Here is a 19,397-nt window from a genome sequence, read left to right as displayed (position 1 = left end):
TCGGGGTAATATTTTCTTTAAGTATGGCATGGAACTGTCATGTTAATCACGTGGTAAAAAAATTGCTGAAATCACTGGTGCAATACGTCGTTTAAATATTTCCTTCCTACACAAGCTAAAACGATAATTGACAACTCAATCTTCAGCTCACATTTAAATTATTGCCAGTTAATGTTGGGTACTGCAACATTCACTAATCTTGAACGTATTCATTTAATCTAATAAAGTTATCTCCAACAGCTATAATCCGACATCTGAGCACAACCCTCTTTAGTCGTTCTAGAGAGATAAAACTACATGTTCTGCATAAATATCGCCCCAGTGTCATCTTTAAAACACAAATTAGAAAAAATATAACCAACCTCAGGAAATTAGCTTAACTAAGGAAAAAGCATTAGTCTATCCAAGAAGAGATGGCGACGAATGGATAGTGCCGATACTTCGACTGAACCTAACAAAAGAATGCCTTTATTACACTCTTCTATCCCTCATTAACAGTTATCCTCTTATTAATTTCGATTTGTTTTCCTGTCCGCGGCGAGAACTTCACCGCGTGTATTTAAATAACATGGCTTATGTTTACTTCTGTGTACGCATTTCTGTTTTTTATTCAAAGAGAACTCTAGATTAGGCTAGTTGGTTCAGTATTCTGAAAGAAAACGGTGCAAAATACGGGTATGAAAAAGAAACAAACACGACAGGACCAGCGATGAGTGTTCTTTGGTGATTCCTTGATGTCTTTGTCTTCGTTCTAAAATTGTGTAACTTCTAGCTCTGCCTCCCTGCTGAACATGAGGTTTGTAGACTCATCAAGCTGCTCATTGGCGGCTTTTTTCTAGACCCCCCTCCTCCATCAGTATTGTAAGAAGAGAAAATAAATTGATTGATTTATCAGGGGAGCTATCAGCTGAGAAGGCCTCGGCTGTCTCGTTACACTCTCATGACACTTCAACGAATCCAGCTACTGCGACGTGTTCGATCATTGCTTCATTCCGTTTGCTTCGGACAGGCATTTTCACGCTAATGTTTTTCTTTCTGCAGCGAGATTTCAGCCCTGTCCAGACTGCTCTACTAGTGAAAGCTTTGCTACAAGAACGAGCTATGCGTTTACTGGAGTCAACGTCAAAGCACGCCGATAGGAACATAAATAAGAACGTTTGGGCAACGTTGAAGACCAATTTAGCTCGTATCAACCACAGCTCGAGTTCACATGACCTTTAGGAGGCTGCAAAAAAGGAGTGGGGCAACGTCGGACAGAGACCCGGATACGTCGACCCTCTGTACGGGTGTGTTCTTTTGCGCATGGGAAATGTCATTAGTGTGAGCGGGTGCTTCACCCGTTATTAAACTTTGACTTTGCGTGAAAACACACCTTTGGAAGGTATGTTTTTTAGTGCGCCAGCACTAATCCGATGGGTAGCAACCTCGACCAAAAATCTAGTGTTGTTTGTTTCGTTGTCTTTTCGCCCAGCACGAGTGCTCCGTCACATAGCTCTGCTCGCTCTTCGTCGTCTTCTACGCGGCTTTAATAATCTGCTTCTGACCCGAGCAAAATCGTCTTCTGCGTGTCCGCAGCTGGCCTAGCTTGAACCCTCCGTACCGAGGCACTGCCCGCTCATCGTATTCTTCTGCGTAGCAAAAATCCGTGCTTCCCCACTTTTTCCAGTAAGTAAACATTCTCTAATGTTTTTTTATTTTTTAATTGTCTCTAACCTGCAACTAATTTCTTCCTGCATAACAGTAGATGCCATCGACCAAAAGAATGGAGACGGGAAGAAGTCTCAGCTCCGCACCGAAACGCGTATTTTGAACACTGGTCCCGTGCCGGGGCCCTAACGTCTTTTCTTCTCCGTTCTTTTGGTCGGTGTCTTCCACTTTTGTCCTGCACCATCCCGACCAGACGGGATTCCGCCCGACCCTTGACTTCTCCCTGCATGTTTGCAATATATAACCGATCGCGGACTACTCATTCAGATAAAACCTTAAGTTGTTTTCTATGAAAATTGGTTTCACTTAGTTTCTCCCGTGCAACAAAGCCAATTTTTTTTAAGCAAGCGGTCTTCAATTAGCGAATTTGCTATGTCGTTGAGCAGCTGTTTGTATCATATACACAACGGAGTGAATAAATCCATATTTTTTTTATTTCATGGGTTCCTTTCAGCCAATCAAAATTTTAACCGTACTAGCCAAACACGAGCGTTCATAATCCAAAGCGCAACAAACTTGCCGCCATGTGAAGCGTGAACCATGGCGGTCACGGAGACTGAAAATGGTGCGATTCCTGACGAAGCAGAAGGCGCATGCCGCCAATGCCAACTTTCCTGGAAGGCGCGTGAAAACAATGAACTTTTGCTTGAAGTATTGAAACCGCCCCTAGCGAGCAGTGATAGCAGCAGGGCGGCTTCGCGCGAACTGGCGATAAGGCGGGGGGTCAAGTCATTGAAACAGGTAAGCCGGATGTGCGATGCACCCTCGCTCTCTGCTGCGCATCTGCTCGTAGAGCTCGCCGGCATGTAGTTTTTCCAAGGTTGGACACCACTCATGTGCTCCGTTTTTTTTCTGTTGCACCTGCACCCGTACGCGTTGAGGAAAAATTTCGGTTGGCGGAACGCAGCGCCACACACCTTATTATGAATCGGCAGTGAAAGATGTGTTTTTCGGCACCGTCACTGTCAAACCAGCAATGTGTTAACTGTCTAGCGTCAACACAGAAAAATGGGAAAGCATATCAGCAACGGCTGCTTTGGAATTTAGGTGTGCTTTAGATCGCCACGAACCAGCCCTAAATCAATAACAAATACAAAAAAGACCAATTAATCAACCACACTAATCTCTCTTCCGAAGAACTCGCCTCCCATGATGTGTACATAAATGAAAATTTGACAAAGATACATTCCACAAAGTCCAAAAAGCTTTCGCGCGTCAAAAGTACATCATATTGCACAGGTAACCTGCCGAGGAACTCGGCACCTTTTCAATAGTTATAACATTCACACAGCGGGCCATGGTTTATTATTTTCTACGAGCAGTTAACACCGTTCACAGAGAAACTCAACCATCTGTGTGATTTCGTTCTGCAGCTAGCCACTAAGGGAAGCGGTTCTCAGCTGTAAACCCCAGAGTAGTGTAGCGAGGGACCGTACTGAAGAGAAATTTTTGGTTGCTGTGTAAAATTCTCCACTTACGGTGCAGTAATAAGAGAGAAGGATCCCAGAGAGTGTTGGAAAAGCGGGTGTTAACTGCAAAGCAAATTGTTATATTTCGCAGGTCATCCTATGCGTTGTTGGGATATTTGAGAAAATTGATGCCTCGTGAACAGTCCTTACGTTCGAACAAAGAATGCAGCATAATTATACGAAACTAGGTGACCACAGAACTATAAGTTATGACTACAAAAGAAGCCCAAATAACAGCTGTCCTTTTTTATAGCAGACAGTCACTGGGGCACACAGCAGTCCGTCAACTTTTCGATTGCCGTGTATTCTGAGTGACTGCACCATGCATAATACACACTCAAAAGTGCCAGTATATTATTTCCACGAGCGAAGCAGCTATGTACTGCCTATTTGCAGTTCAGTCGCATTATTACTTTCGCCAGGAAACTGCATACTAACCATGCCACACGCATAGCGCGCAGTACGCGACCGGCGTTTGGGACCGAACATACCGCTGCGAGAGAGAAACTGTGGCGAGGGGTGGCACAAAGGGTGTCCCCACCCTGAAAGCGGAGTATTGCGAACGACAAGGCACTCTAAGCTCGTGCGGGTCCTGGCGTTATTCTCCGGCGCGGCGCGAATCCCGCTGTAGGCAGAGAGTGCAAGCGAAAATAGAATTCTTGACATTGCACACTGCCACCCGAGCGAAGCTGAGAACAGATCGTTGCATTACCGATACGAGTCCTTGTAGCGAGGTTCAGTCCCTAAAATGTGCTAAGCCGATACTACAAAGCAATTCATGCTGACCTCTGCTCACGACCTAGAGAGACAGGGAATTTTTTAAAGATTAATGCGGTAGGTAACAACCCACCACCTCTCGTTCATTTCATTGGCAGAGTTCACCCACAAGTGATTTGGGTGCATGTAAGTGTTGACGTCTAGTAACTGAAACTTCGCAGTCACACCATCAACGGTCAAGTGGTATTAAAATTGTTTTTTTTTAATTTTTGTGTGAGCTAGGTGCAATGCTTGGGTGATCTCTACGAAAACCATTTTTGCTTCAATTTTCAAGCTTCCTGTCTGAGTTACCGCAGCAGTGGTCTAGTGGTCTGAGCACCCGCCTCGCATGTCGTGTTCGATCCCCAGTACGGCCGGGTACGTATCGATGGTACAATGAGTGCAAGCTTTCCCTGCTTGGTGTTCGGCTTATTTAGGGTGAAATGCTTGGGAAATGGGTCTCGGAACCCACTTTCAGTTGATAAAAAATAGATTGTGCCATGGTGCCCTTTGGCCACAAATGCCCTTGCGCCATAAATATGCGTCATCACCATTCATGTGTGAGTTAAATATCTGAGCATGTAAAGAAATCACTCGACGATCCCGAATCATCCATGTAGGTTAGCTTACAGCGTTAGCTGTTAAAGCCAAAGCTTCCGACCACTGTGTTGCATTAGTAGTCACCGATTTGTCAAGTTTCACCGTCCGCGACCATGTGAGCACATTGCTCACACAGCCGGGGCTTCGTGCTAATAATGTTTTTAGATGAGGCACGGCGGCACAGCAGAACAGCGTAAAATGCCATGAAACCGCATTCAAGGCAAACAACTAAAATCAAGTCGCGGCATGGTGCAGCCTCTTGCGTGCCTGGCAGTAGTACCCTCGACAGTTATGATGAAGCAGCCAGCGGTGACCCCGCACATGAGGTGCGTTGAGAAGTCCATGGACACAGTCAAGGAAGTACGTCAGACTCTGAGCGCTGCCCGCTCTCGAAGTGCACTTCAAATGCTTCGGTCCATGCCAGCACATTTCAAACAAAAAAAAAAACGAATGGCTGTAACCCTCCTGAAAACAACATTGCAAGATTTACACACCCAAACATGGTGCCAGGAAAAAAAGGAAACAAGATGTGGTATGCTGCAAAAATGCGTGGTTCCGCTGTCCACCGTGGTGTGAAGAAATTACTTCACGATTTCTTTTTGCGAAAAACTACTACAGAATAAAAAGAGCTGAGCCAACAAGTGATGATCACCCGAATTTCCGGTGGTGTATTCAAGATTTAATTATATTTGTTAGCAGAATATGTGATTCAGAGTGCTGGGCAGCGCCTCCCTCATACGGGCATCAGATTGTTATTAATATTATTTTGGAATCAGTTTCTCATGATATGGGTGCACAGTCAACCCCATTGCCTGAGTGGATTCACTTCTTTATTATTCCATGACTACAATTACTGTTTTTTGCGTATAATTAGTTGCTCGACCTGTATAATTGATGTAAGTAGTGAAATGGGAGGTGAAGATAACTAATAAATAATTGATTTCGACAGTTCCTCAAGCGAATCGCACATTTCTGGGGTGTTTTGTAAAATTATTCCTTTGTCAAGGACAACCTTTTCAGTACCTTTCTACACATGTAGTGCATAAGAACAAAGTATTTGGCCTCAATGCTTGGCACCATTTATGATTTTCCTTTTTGCATTACGAATATGAACATTTATGACGCAGAACGATTTAAATAGAGCCGGAAGTTTTTGTTCTAAGCGGTCTTCATATTAATTCCCATTGCCATAGTACAATTGCTATAGGGCTCCTCCGCTATAGTTATTTTTGACAGAATCGTCTACGACTCTGCCATGCTTTTCAAGACTGCGCGCGCCTGGCTTCAAGGAAATCTTTTCGTCTCCCTATAAGCATCGTGAATGCTCATTTGCGTTCTCCGCCGTTTTAATGTACATTATTTGAGCTTATTCCTCAATTTCGTTAGTTCTTATCGTTCCATCTTAACTTTTCACGCGCTGCGCCTTCAGTGCGGTCTTATAATTCTAATTAGGTTCTGCAGTGGTTTATGTACTAGGTGAGCTAATTTCTGCCCCGATGCGTAGCGCTGTCCGTGAATAATTTCGTAACATATCATTATTCGTAGATCTCTTAAAGCAGTTTAACAGCATCTATACATAGAGAAGAATAAACAAGCTCTATTTTACGGGGAACAAACTACGGCGCAATTCAGACTCTGGCGAAAAAGGTTTCACTTGAACTTATGACACCTCAGTTATCTTTGAAGAGAAAAATGACAGGTGCGACCATAAGAGACAGGCAGTGTGCACTGTGGGTCATCGAACAATCTTGAGTAAATGGTACCCATGTCGACATCAAGAAAAAGAAATGGTCATGGGCAGGGCATGTCATGCGAGCTCAAGTTAACCGAATGCTTTAAGGGTAATAGAGTGAATTTTCAGAGAAAACAAGTGTTTCCGAGGGCAGGAAAAACAACTCAGCGGCTGACGAGGATTATAGCGACCATCAGCATTGAATGTCATCATGTTAATTCGGAGTTTGGGAAAACTCTTACAGAGTCTCCGTGAACCTTGTCAAGCCTGTCCCGATTCCCGAATATGCCGCTCTAACAAGCGTTCAGCATGAAACCTACACTTTCTCGCTGTGTAAATGTTTGACATATCTTTCTTTCAAGTACAAATCTCACTTCTAAACTGGCAACATGAGTGCATTGGCAAATTGGTGGAACGCTTGCTTCTGAACTCCCTCTGAGCTATCCGATGATATTGTGCTATGTGGAATTCGCGACTATCTGCTGCCGATAGGTGTGGTACGATAGCGCGGTGTTTCGAATTTACTCCGTATTCATTCCAGCACACCCCAGAGGACGTTGGGTTGGTGCTGGACTTGCTTAACACTTCGTGCGTATAGTTTCAGTTTTGTGCACTAAAATGCGCAAGATGTTCCCGTGATGCACCGTTTCCAGGAAGTTTTCTTTCTCTTAAAGATTGCAACTGCACCTGCACCTCCATCGTCTACGAAGTCGCCAGTGGTCCAGCTTCGAGATGGATAATGAATAGCCTCAATGAGAAAACTGGAGCTCTTAAGTAGCAAATAAATATTATTTTCGCAATTGCGTACGTCAACGGCTAGTTCAATTCGGTTTTTCAGAAATTGTATTTATTTTTCGATGAGGCATCTAAAATTTTCAAAACTTCGCTGACAGAACCTTTATATCAAGTGCCATATATTGCTATAATTTTCCTCAAGAAATAAAAAAATGATTACATTTAAACTTTCGTACTCTACAGGGATTGTATAAATCTGTAAAAAGCCATAAAGTTCCATGTATTAATACCGCTGGCAGCACTTACGACTGCAACGGGTTCACGTAATGAAGGCAGGAACTGCAGTGCTTGCCAACAAGTTTTATGGACCCATTTTTGCTTAGCTCAGCAGAGTTCTGGAAGATTGAAAAACTTAATGCTTACATGGAGAGCAATATGGAGCAGTCGAGTCGGTATAGGGGTACAATTAGTGCTTGTCATCGCAAGGGGTACAGTCAATACGTGGGCGTTTAGTGAGAGAGGCAAATCACTAGTGTTATAGAGAGGAACTTGGAAGGGGACGATGAAGAACTGAAAGAACTTGAAGGCGAAAAATTATGAGTCCTCCTGCCTGAACAAGAGAGCAACGATGCAGTAACTCGACAGGAACCGCATGAGTACTTGATAAAAATCAGTTTCGGCAGCAGCTGCATGGAGTCTACAGGCTGTGCATGAAATTTTTTACGTCTTAATGGTGCGTCAATGGATGATTTTGACATCATTAAACACTGCCGTTGCATACAACCTGTGGGTATTTACATGTCCAGGCCAATATGTAAATATTAGCCTCAAGCACGCTGAAGAGGCCATGTCTGATAAGAAAGTGGCATGCTTGAATTCAATTTCTTGAATGTTGGGAAGTGTATTAAATATAAGTCAGCTGTGTCGAAAATTTTCTAACCTGTTAATCACGCCAGCTCTCGGGAGCGTAGTGGTAACAAATATGAAGGGAAGTTATTACTTCCCATGTAAGCGCTCCTTAAGATGTTTGTTTACACAGTGAGTTACTTGTCGCCTTGTGTAGTGCTATCTCCACAAGAAGAGGAACCGGCAACACATAGGATGCAACTTTGAAGAACACATGAACAAAATATAGATGACGTAGACGAAGGTATGAATGGTCGTGTGCATTATACTCTTCTCGAGTAAAGCAATGGGCAGCATTTTTCTTCAATGCATTTCGAACACCTGGGCTCTTAAGGAGTGTGCAGGCTTCTTTCATCGTCTTAACCACACTAAATTTCTTTGAGAAGGATCACGTGATGTATGCGGTTCAGCGAATCATGTGAATTAAAGCCGTTTATTTACATCATAGAGGTGGGCAGGTTCGCGTCGAAAGTGGTCTAAATTGCTTCAGCGACTCCCGGAGCCCCTTTTACACGGCACGCAGAAGGAAATAAATATGTGCAGTTCATTTGTAGAATCGCAGGTATCAATAGATTACAAAATTTTATAAAGTGCCGCCATGGTGGCCAGTGGGTACGGTGATCAGCTGCTGCCCGAAAGACGCGGGTTCCATCTCGGCCGCGGCGGTCGAATTTCGGTGGAGGCGGAAATGTAGAGGCCGGCGTACTGTGCAATGTCAGTGCACGTTAAAGAACCCCAGGCGGTCGAAATTTCCGGATCCTTTCACTACGGCGTCCCTCAAAGGCTGAGTTGCTTTGGGACGTTAAACCTCGATGAACCATAAACCTTTCATGAAGTGATACTTACAAAATTATTGCATATACATGAAGCATATGCCATATGTTCACAAAAAATAGATTTTAGCAATATTACTATGAAGTTTCATCTAAGGTAAATGCGCTCCGAATTGCTGGCAAAGTAATCTTTACTGAAAGGAAAACAGCTCAAATACGAAGACCGGAGCTGAAGAAACACAGGACGAGCGCTGACTCACAACTGAAGGCTATTTTGTAATCTTTACAGGATCTGCGGTTTTAGATAGGAGGCAATCTTTTGAGGAAGTGTAGGCCGGTATAGTTTGTGTGAAGCAAGTTAAGTTTAGAAACCCTCTGTGACCATACCGCAGAGAATTTTTGTCTTGTTGGCTAATTGTAATCATACACGCCGTTAGCCGTAATAATCTGACAATATGAAAATAAGTGATATGTGGGAGCATGGAAATCAACGTTGGAAATATAACGGACTGCTTTCATTTGCAACCTGTGGATTGCACGTATTTTTGTTTCTGTAGTGGCGCCCCACATCAAAAAACTCTACACCAAATGCGACACATAAAGGCTGTTATTGAACATTAGCTTCACTGATATTGGAAGAAAGTACAAGAATTTGGCGAGAAAACCAACACACCTTGACAGATGGGTGTTAAGAGACTCCACTCGACCATTCCAGGTCATGTGACTCTGGGAATTAAACTAACCCAATTAAAAGGCTGGCAAACTAAACTAAGCAACTATTAACTTGAGGCCGGCGCGGTAGCTTAGTGTCTATGGCGCTTGGCTGCTTACCCTAAAGACGTGGGCTCCATCCCGACCGCGGTGGTAAAATCCCAATGGAGGCGAAATTTATGAGGTCCATGTATTGTTTAAATGAGTGCACATTGAAGAACCCCAGGTGGCTTAAATTTCCGGAGCCCTCCACTACTGCGTCCCTCAAAGGCTGAGTTGCATTGGGACGCTAATCCCGCAAAACCACAAAAAAATAACTTTACACCTGTTTCGAGTTTCTGCGCTACAAGCATTTTGCAGAAGTAATTCTATCAGCAATAGGCTGGTGCTCCATTTAGATAAACGTGCGTCAGTACAAGCGAAACACATTCCTAACCGCTACTAGCATAGTGTGCAATTACTGCATGACCTAGTGTACACTATATTACATATGCACGTAACCGTACTACCTAATTGTTGCTGCGTTCTAGCGACTGCGCACCTGGCTCACCGTGCGTGCCGAAGCCCCTACATGCACTGAGATGAAAACATATGTCCACATGCTGGCAACGTCATTTAACTTAGAGATATTTTTATTTGATAACTTACCATGAATAAAATGTTGGGCGAGGTGATGAATGTTGCTAGAGAATGAGAGTACTAGATCGACAAAGCATGCGCATGTGTAATATACGAATGTGTTAAATGAACGCATGTACTGTTCGTTTTCTTCTGACATCGTCATTGCGGCGCCGTTATCTAGGAACCAACTATACGCTCCTCGCTCCCATGCATTACAGGCCGAATAATGATCCAGCTACATTGATTTTCTACCTACCTGTGAATTTCACGACGTATGTAGAAACGCCGAAGCAGGAGCGGAAACAAAGGAAACAGCAGATCCACGGGTCAGGGTATATTTCAACATCACCGTTACAATCACTGTCGTCATCATCCAACATGTTGATCGTATTGCGTGTCTCCTGCTTCTACCAGTAATATACATCCATACCACTCCTGCATCAAAGTATGCGCTCTCCTCCAAGAAAATCTCCCAATTTCTTCATACAAACTCTCTTTCTGCTATGCAGCTACATTGTTTTCTATTAGAATCCGCGTTTTTATAACACCTGGCCGCTGATTATCTGTTTGTATTTCGTGTAGCATCCGAGTCCATTCCCGTCTTTTGAATTCATACATTACATCGTTAACTTGAGTTTGTTTTTCATTCTGGTCCATGACTACGGGACATTAAATGACACACACAGGGACAGAACACCGGACACATGCAGGAACACACACAGCTCTTTGTTGTGTCCCTGACTGTGTCCTTCTATATCCCGTTCGTTGCGCTGCAGTAAAGGAAAATCGTAACCAACACGCCCAACAACTTGCCTTGTTTTAATTCCGACTACTTTGGTTCTCTGTGTTTATATTATCCCTATATTTCCTCTTATATACGCCCACCACCTAGTGGTAATACTGGATCGTCAGCACCATTTTCAGAAACCTGATAAAGCACTTGTTCGGCTGCTTCTCTCGCAAGGAATTCTGCGGCCTGTAATGACCTTAGGCCAAAAATATGTGTTTTTAGTTGTTTTTTCCCCTGGAGCAGTGTGTAACATGTTTGAATTTCGTCTGAAATGTTCTAAGTCATTTTTCTGTTTCTCCTTGCGCTTCGTCGATTACAACGAAGACCAGTGCACAGGAATGTGCCACTTTCTACCAGCTGCATGCACTCGTGTTGCTTTGTGCTGCACCCTGCAATGTACTTTAAGCAAGGGTAACCGTGAGAAAAGTAGACCGCCATCCCAACGCATTCCTATGTCATAGCAGAAAGGGTTGGCGACAATCCTTCCACAACCTTTTTTTTTATCGGAAAATATTTCTTAAAAAAAAACAATGTGATGAAGTGCGTAAATGACTGGCACGAATTATCTCCTACATTACTGTTACAACTCGGGCAAGTGTTAACTCAACATCCACTATATTTACAACTAAATATGTGATCCCGACGAAGTGGTAGCAACCTTAACATCGCGAAGCGAAAAAAGCCCCGCCGCGGTGGCTCAGTGGTTAAAGCGCTCGACTACTGATCCGGAGTTCCCGGGTTCGAACCCGACCGCGGCGACTGCGTTTTTATGGATGAAAAACGCTATGGCGCCCGTGTGCTGTGCGATGTCAGTGCACGTTAAAGATCCCCAGGTGGTCGAAATTATTCTCGAGCCCTCCACTACGGCACCTCTTCTTCCTTTCTTTTTTCACTCCCTCCTTTATCCCTTCCCTTACGGCGCGGTTCAGGTGTCCAACGATATATGAGACAGATACTGCGCCATTTCCTTTCCCCCAAAACCAATAATTATTTATTATTAAGCGGAAAAAAAATTAGCGTCTAATGTTGGATTTTAATACGGGTCTCCAAACAATAGCGCTTAACTGCTGCAATGAGATAAAGCTGTCGGACTAGGTTATCGCCTTTCACATGCATCACAGGTGGTATAGTGTATCCTTTGTCGTTTAGCATAGCCCTTTTATAGCTGCTTTGAAGGTCCCGAAGCATTTCGCGAGTACGCGTTGCTATCAAGTGGTCATCATACAAAATACCGTTTCACCCGCTGCAGAGGTTTTGTCTCTCTATCTTTTAAGTACTGAACTCACCAATGAGCTACCAGTGTGTGTCCAATGTCTGGTCGGTGGCACGCTTGTGTAGAAGCTCCCGCCAACCTCTAGTAGGATTATTCTTTTATGGCATGGTAGATTACGTGCTGCCACCAGCCTTGTACGATAGCACAGACAGTTCGAAATGGACGGCAAATGCATTTCAACACATCCCCAGAGAGCATTGCCTTTGTACTGACCCTCCTTTGAGATTCAGGAATTGTGTTTCAATTCTTTGCTGAACAATGCACCGGATATTCTTCCACAAGAGAAAGCTTTGGGGATTTAATAATTGTTCTGATACCGACTTCTCCGCGGTTTTTAACTAGCCAGTGGCCTCAGAACCAGAAACCTACTTCGGATAGCGTCCCAACGATCAATACTTATAATTGCATTTATCACTGAAACAATTATTGGAAGACATAAATGCATTATAAGCATGCCGGCTCGCTTTTTGCGCACCAACGCTTTAATAATCACCGCAGAGTTTTGAAAGAATGAGAAGCGGAGAAGCCATCTGGAAAGCAATAAGGAGCAGTGAAGTCTTTGTCAGAGTGGAAAGCGTGCATGTCTACATGTGTGCGCGGGCGTTAAGTGAGAATTATACGTTATTCATTTTACGCATAGATTTATAGAAGGGAAAGATGAACCTCTATTAAGGGCATAGCCTCCTACTAGGTCTTCTGTCAGGTGAACTGAGGAACGGTGTGTAGCCATGCAGCGGTCGCAAGTGAAATAGGTCTAAATAAATTTCCGCAGCAGCAGCAAGCTGTGTTTGCAGGGTGTTCCTAAATTCTTTTGGTTCTCTCTAAGAGCACCAACTGAAGGGTGTTGATAACTTCAGGCATTGCGGTGGGGCAGAATTTGTCGGTAGTTTTGCTTATCACACATGAACACAAATAAGGCCGCCAAGAACTTCTACACACCCTTGTGAGCTAAAAATGCATCCGGAATGTTAGCGAGCGCATCTGCTAAATGTCGGTCATGTGAAATGGTAGCTTTCTGATAGAGTATAGTCATGCTAGCTCCTTGGAGCATGCCGCTAACACAACTGAATATGGTCACAATTTTCCCTTTATGACAAAGATGTTTCCTTGAACGGTGATGTACTTCATGAAAACGTCTCACACGGATAATGTAACTTCCCACCGCCGCGGGGGCAAGTAGTTAAGCATCCGCCTTGCTTGCGGGAGGTGCGGGGTTCGATCCCCAGTGCCTCCGGGTACCCACCGGTGATACAATGGGTACAGTTTTTTTCCTGGTCTGGTGCTCGGCTTATTTAGGGTGAAATACTTGGGAAATGGGTCTTTGACCGCACGTTGAGAATTCGAAAATACTTTGTACCATGGCTCTATTTGGCCATTGATGCCCTTGCGCCATAAAAATCCATCAACATCATAATGTAACTTCCCAAGCGAGGAAGAGCAGGACAAGAGGTAGACGAAGAACGGCTACATAAAATTGGTGCGGTCTAATAAACTGTAGTTTTTCTGCGAGACTTATTGGGAGTATTTTAGTTTTTCCTATATTTGTTCGCCAAAGCTACACGTGAAGGTGGCTTGAAGGTTTTTGCAGTTTCTAAACCATAATAAATTTCTTGGTGAGCGTGCATCTGACTGGTCCGAAGAAAAAAAACAGAAACAACGTTTATAAACGGCTATTATCATCACGACTGTGTGGATTTTTGTCCCGCGGTAACTCAGACAGAAGGGATTATACGAGCAACGCGCTTGGGCTTTATGTAGACAAACCTCTGCTTATACCGTCTAAACAGGTTGCTAACCTTGATAGCACGTTGTGCTCATTTCCTGCAGACACTAGTGTACGTCATGCTCCACGTGCAAAAAACGGTAAATCATAGTTGCTGCAGCACTGTAGCCACTGCGCACCGATCTTTTTATGCCGGACGTGCTTTGCTCCGTACGCAATGAAAAATAGATAAAAAACAATACATCGCCACGTGCGATCAGCTTAAATGTCAGAGGTATCTTGGTGCAGTAACCTCCACCGTTTCCTTCTTTCCCTTCGCATTGCGTCCCGGATGATGATTCAGCCGTGGTGTCTTTCTATGTGTTAGCATTTAAAGCAAGATACCGAAATACAGAATTGTGGACCTAAAAAAAACTGAATATCGGCATAGCGCATTTCATAACTCTTCCATAACCCTCACAGACCTTGAAAACAATTCTTTTAGTTGCGACCAAATGATACTAAAGTTAAAGCATCGAAGTTTGAAACTGATAGCACACGCTACTACGAAAAATCGTTAGAAAATTATTTTACACTCATTTTGTGGACGCAGTCACTTGAAGTCTGGGCGTCCTTCATATCTGGGTGATGATTTAGGAGAGCACATTAGCCTGCACGTTTGAAATATAATTTTGCTTGCCCTTACACTCACGTTTAAGCAAATTCTCTTCAATGTTTGCTTGACAAAGAGCAGCAGCTAGCTCTATTTTAAAAAAGCGGTTCCTGTGTAAGCCGCTTCATAAACAATTTTTGGGCTTTCACTTATAATAGGACAGTGTGTATGGATCTGGCATCTTCCCTAACGACCGCTGAATTGCCTGCGCTGTGCCAGTACATATTGCAGGAGCGTATAATGACTGCGAAGACACCAGCGCCTCCTACATTAAATGCGGCTTCATCACACTCGTAAAAAAAGAGGAAAGACCGAAGACAGAGCGTGACGGTTGGAACGGCGTGAGGAGCAGAGCACGAGAGGAGAGCGGGGAGGGCTGCGGATGTTCGGCTGCGGAGGATGCGAGCGACCACACTTGGGAAGCCGTCTCAGCCCGGTTTAGAGCAACCGGTGGCCTGCCATCCCCCTCCTGCCTCTTGCTGCTTCAGATGAAGCGCGCCATGTTGGGCACAGCAGTTGCTGCCAACTGGGGATTCCTACCGGTGCTGCAGACACTTCGCGCTCGCCGATCTGTGATCAGGGCCTGCTGCTTCGGGACAAAGTCTCTCCCTTGCTGTTAACGGGTGACTAGACCTGGGCAGCCGTCTCCTCTCTGGTGCGACTAGGCATGAGTAGTGTCGTAGCCATTGCTGCGTGAGCTCCGCGCTCCGTATCCTGCCATCGCAACGTCAGACCTGCCGCAGTGCTGGACCCCATCGCATCTCCAGCAAAGGACAGCTATAACCACCAGGGCTTCACCACGACCATCTGCCGCACTACCCTCACGCCACCGCTGCAGCCACGTTCTCCCAGCTGGGCTGGACTCCACAGATTAGTGAACTTCTTTTCTCTCAGCACATTTCTAGTGTTCCATTGTCTGTGATTGTGTTTTGAGTGAATGTTTGTGTAGAATCTTTCATTATAACTTTTCTTTCTGTGTTCGCGCCCATGCTCAGTCTGGTGAAGTTTTCTTGATCCTCGGAGGAGACCCACCCCGGAGAATGTTCGAGCCTGTGTTGGGGTACCTATCACACCGGAATATCAAGAAAACTGTCCCAGGCTGATCATGGGCACGAACAGAGAGAGAAAAATTATAATGAAAAATGCTACTGAAGGGCGCTACGATCGCCGAGGTGAGCGGACGCGTTCACATCGGCTCTGTCTTCTACAAATGATTTCGCAGCGATTTGAACTGCATTTCATCGCCAACCTTTCACCAACGGATCCGTGAAGTCGAGAGGCATCGACGGATACCCAGTTTTGAGATGGGCCACCATTATTCGCAGAGATATTGCACTTTCTGCGCTCCGACACCGCCACAGCCTCGCTAGGTCTAGGCGTGTACGCCAGACGCTAGGCCTAGCCGCCGCAACCGCTGCGCGCCGCTGACAGACGCGGCGCCACTTATACGGGCTCTCTCCATCGAAACGGCACAATCTTACGAACGTGACTCAAGAATGAACGTGCAAGTAATGGGGGAAGACATTTCCGCCGACGAAATTACCGAAGAAGCCGGATGGAAGACCGGCGGAGCGCGGCGTTCGAGACCCCGAGACCACGGTGCGAATTCGACGCACGACATCGATGCAAGAGCGAACGCGCCGGGCACCGGCCAGCAAGGTACGAACCCCAAGCATGTCAAAGGAAAGGTTATGAAAGCGGGACGCATGCCCAGACTACCGAAGGAGAAAATTAAAATCGTGGTTCGACCAAAAGGCGGCCTCGACATCACTAAGGTCGGCGCCCCGACGGTCACCGCCGCAATCTTCGCGGCCGCCGACATAACGGGAGACAAAAGTGCGGAAGACACGGTCTGTGCGAACTCGCACCAGAACATCGTCGTCGTCAGCACACCGAAACGAGCGAACGCGGACCGCTATGCCAAATTGCGGGAAATTCACATCCAAGGAAAACCGCACGAAGTCAACGCGTACGAAACGGCACCCGATAATACAACCAAGGGAGTGATTCGTGGCATCCCCATTGAGGACGGACACCGAGCACTGGACGAGAACACCGTAAACCCGAGAAACCCACTGGCACTGGCGGCCAAACGCATAGGCACTACGACCACGGTTGTAATTGCCTTCGACGCACTCAAATTGCCCAACCTCGTCAGGTAAGGCGCAACACTCGTTCGTTGCACGTTGTATCGCAAGCAAATTGACATCTGTTACAAGTGCGGTCGCCTCGGCAACCGAATGGATGCTTTCCCAAATCCCGCCAACCGCATTTTCAGGGGTTGCCGAGGCCGCAACCCAGACCAGGGGCACCAATGCTTGCACAAGTGTAACATTTGCGGCGGCGCTCACATGACGGCCAATAAGGCCTGCAAAGCAAGGCACAAGACTCCGTATGTGATTTGCAGGCGACGATGGGAGCGCTAAAACGCACATGCCCAATTGACACAGCAAGACTTCCCGCCCATCCAGGCACACAGACCCAGATCCACGTCGCGATCGCGTGGCCGGTCCCGGTCCCGCAGTCGTCAAAGGCACAACCGCGCTCCGACAAGATAGAGATCCAGGACGCCAACTGCCGGACACAAGGTGAGCTGGGCGGACACTGTCCGGGGCATTGCGCGGGAGGGGGTCTTAACAGCACCTGCAGTCCCAGAGCAGAATCAAAAAGCCGAAAAAGATATTTTAGAGGCGCTAAGGAAAGAGAACGCAGAAATGCGAAAAGAGAACGCGGTAATGCGCGAACAAGTCCAAAAGCTAATGCAAGAGATGCGAGAACTCAGACGCGAGCGCGCCGGGATGGAACAAAACAAACAGAACGCACAACAGCAGGTACTGGCGAGCGTACCTGACGCGGACGCGCCCGCCAAGAAACAAGCGATACAACAACATCACGAGGGCGCTTTCGAGAGCCAGGTGCGAGTGGAAATTACAGACATCAAGAAAATGCTATGCACCATGCAAAGTATCATTGAGACCCTACACGCAACATTCCTCGGCCTCGAAAACAGGACCACTAACCTTGAAGGAAACATGCAGATAATACTGAATCACTCCGTATTCACGCAACACGGACACGCACCGGCGAGCAGTGATGCGGGACCGAGCCACCACCAAGGGCAGCCGGGTAAGTTGCATCAGCAGCAGCATGGCCAACGATAACCAAGGGATAGTTATATGGCCGTGGAACTGCCGCGGCTTCGCCGGAAAAAAGGACATTCTACAGCAACACATCAGGCACGCAACACGTAAACCGGACGATATATTACTCCAAGAAACGGTCACAAACGCGCTACGTTAACAGGCTACAAAACGCAAGGCAGCAAAATCGAGGGGAGGGGTGTATGCACTCTCGTTAGGGGAGGGGTGTATGCACATTCGTTGACCACGAAATCACATCAAAATGATACCCACGAAGCAGAGGAAACAAAGTGTATTCATGCTGAACGTATACAGCAGCCCATCGAAACGCCGCCAACGCTTCCGAGCGCTGTTTCAGAAGACGCTAAAGATTGCTGGGTCCCGGACGCTGATTGCAGGGGGAGATTTCAACGCGGCAGACAAGGGCATGGGGTTACGGCTACAGCACGACCAAGGGAAGACAACTTGGGAAAGATGCGCAGGAACTCCACTTCACGTTACTTACGGATCCGGCGCACCCGACAAGAATCGGTACCTCCACTACCAGAGACACGACACCGGACCTGACGTTCGTCCGAAAATGCCGGGACGACGGCTACCACGAGGAAGAGCACGTCGACTGACCTGGGTAGTGACCCCATGATCATCGAAATACATGTACAGACTCCGGACAAGGCGCACGGCAGCAAGCGAAATTTCAAATGGACCGATTGGGAAGATTTATGAAATAAACGAGACCAACAAGAGTCTTCAGCAGATACGGTCACGGACATCGAAGCCTGGACCCGCTCGCTGGTTGCTGACGCCAAAGCGTCAACCAAGACCGTCGAAACCGAGGTTGAAACGGACAAGATGGACAGCCGCCTGGCGCATCTCATCGAGGCGAAGAACTCTGTCCTGGCCAGGTGGAAGGGACAGAGACTCAATTGGAGACCCAGAAAGAATATAGCGGAGATCAACCGCAACATCGAGGAGCACTGCCGAAAGCTCAACCGCCAGCAATGGGATTAGTTATGCAATGCAGTCCACGGCCAAATACAGAACGGGAAATCGTGGAACATGCTCAGGCATCTGTTGGACGGAACGAAGACCAAGTCCAACCAGAGGAACTGCCTCGCACGTCTATTACACAAGGAGCTCGAGAAGCACGGTGAAGATGCAGTGACCGTCCGGTTACGAGCGAAGTACTTGCCGCCCACTTCGACCGTACAACACGGCCCATATGAGGGGGATCCGAACGCTGAATTGGATAAGGACTTTAACGTAGAAGAGATCAGGACTGCGCCGCACAACTTCCACAGCAGATCGGCGCCGGGCCCCGACGGGGTGTCGAATAGCGCCCTAAAGGATCTCGACCACCGATCCGTAGAACATTTAACAGCATTCATCAATAAGTGCTGGCAGCGCGGCAGCCTCCCTCAACAGTGGGAAATTGCGAGAATGATACTAATCCCAAAACCCGGAAAACCGCCGAGCCTCGAAAACCTTCGCCCCATATCCCTAACGTCATGCGTCGGCAGGATCAAGGAGCACGCACTGCTTAACCGCTGGCAAGCCCACTTAGTGCAGAAAAGGGCATACCCACCATCCATAATAGGTTTCCGCCCCCAATTATCCACACAAGACGCAATCTTACAACTGAAGCACCAGGTGCTTGACGGCAAGACGAGAGGCACCAGAGCAATTCTCGGCCTCGACCTTGAAAGCGCGTTCGATAGAATCGCGCACTCGGCGATCTTACACCAGATATCGCGGCAAAACCTAGGTGTACGCTCGTACAACTACATTAAAGATTTTTTGACGGACAGG

The sequence above is a fragment of the Amblyomma americanum genome, chromosome 5 (assembly GCF_052857255.1).
Source record: "Amblyomma americanum isolate KBUSLIRL-KWMA chromosome 5, ASM5285725v1, whole genome shotgun sequence".
In the NCBI taxonomy this organism is placed as follows: Eukaryota; Metazoa; Arthropoda; class Arachnida; order Ixodida; family Ixodidae; genus Amblyomma; species Amblyomma americanum.
The sequence above is the reverse complement of the archived record's forward strand: the minus strand, read 5'-3'. Positions refer to the sequence as shown.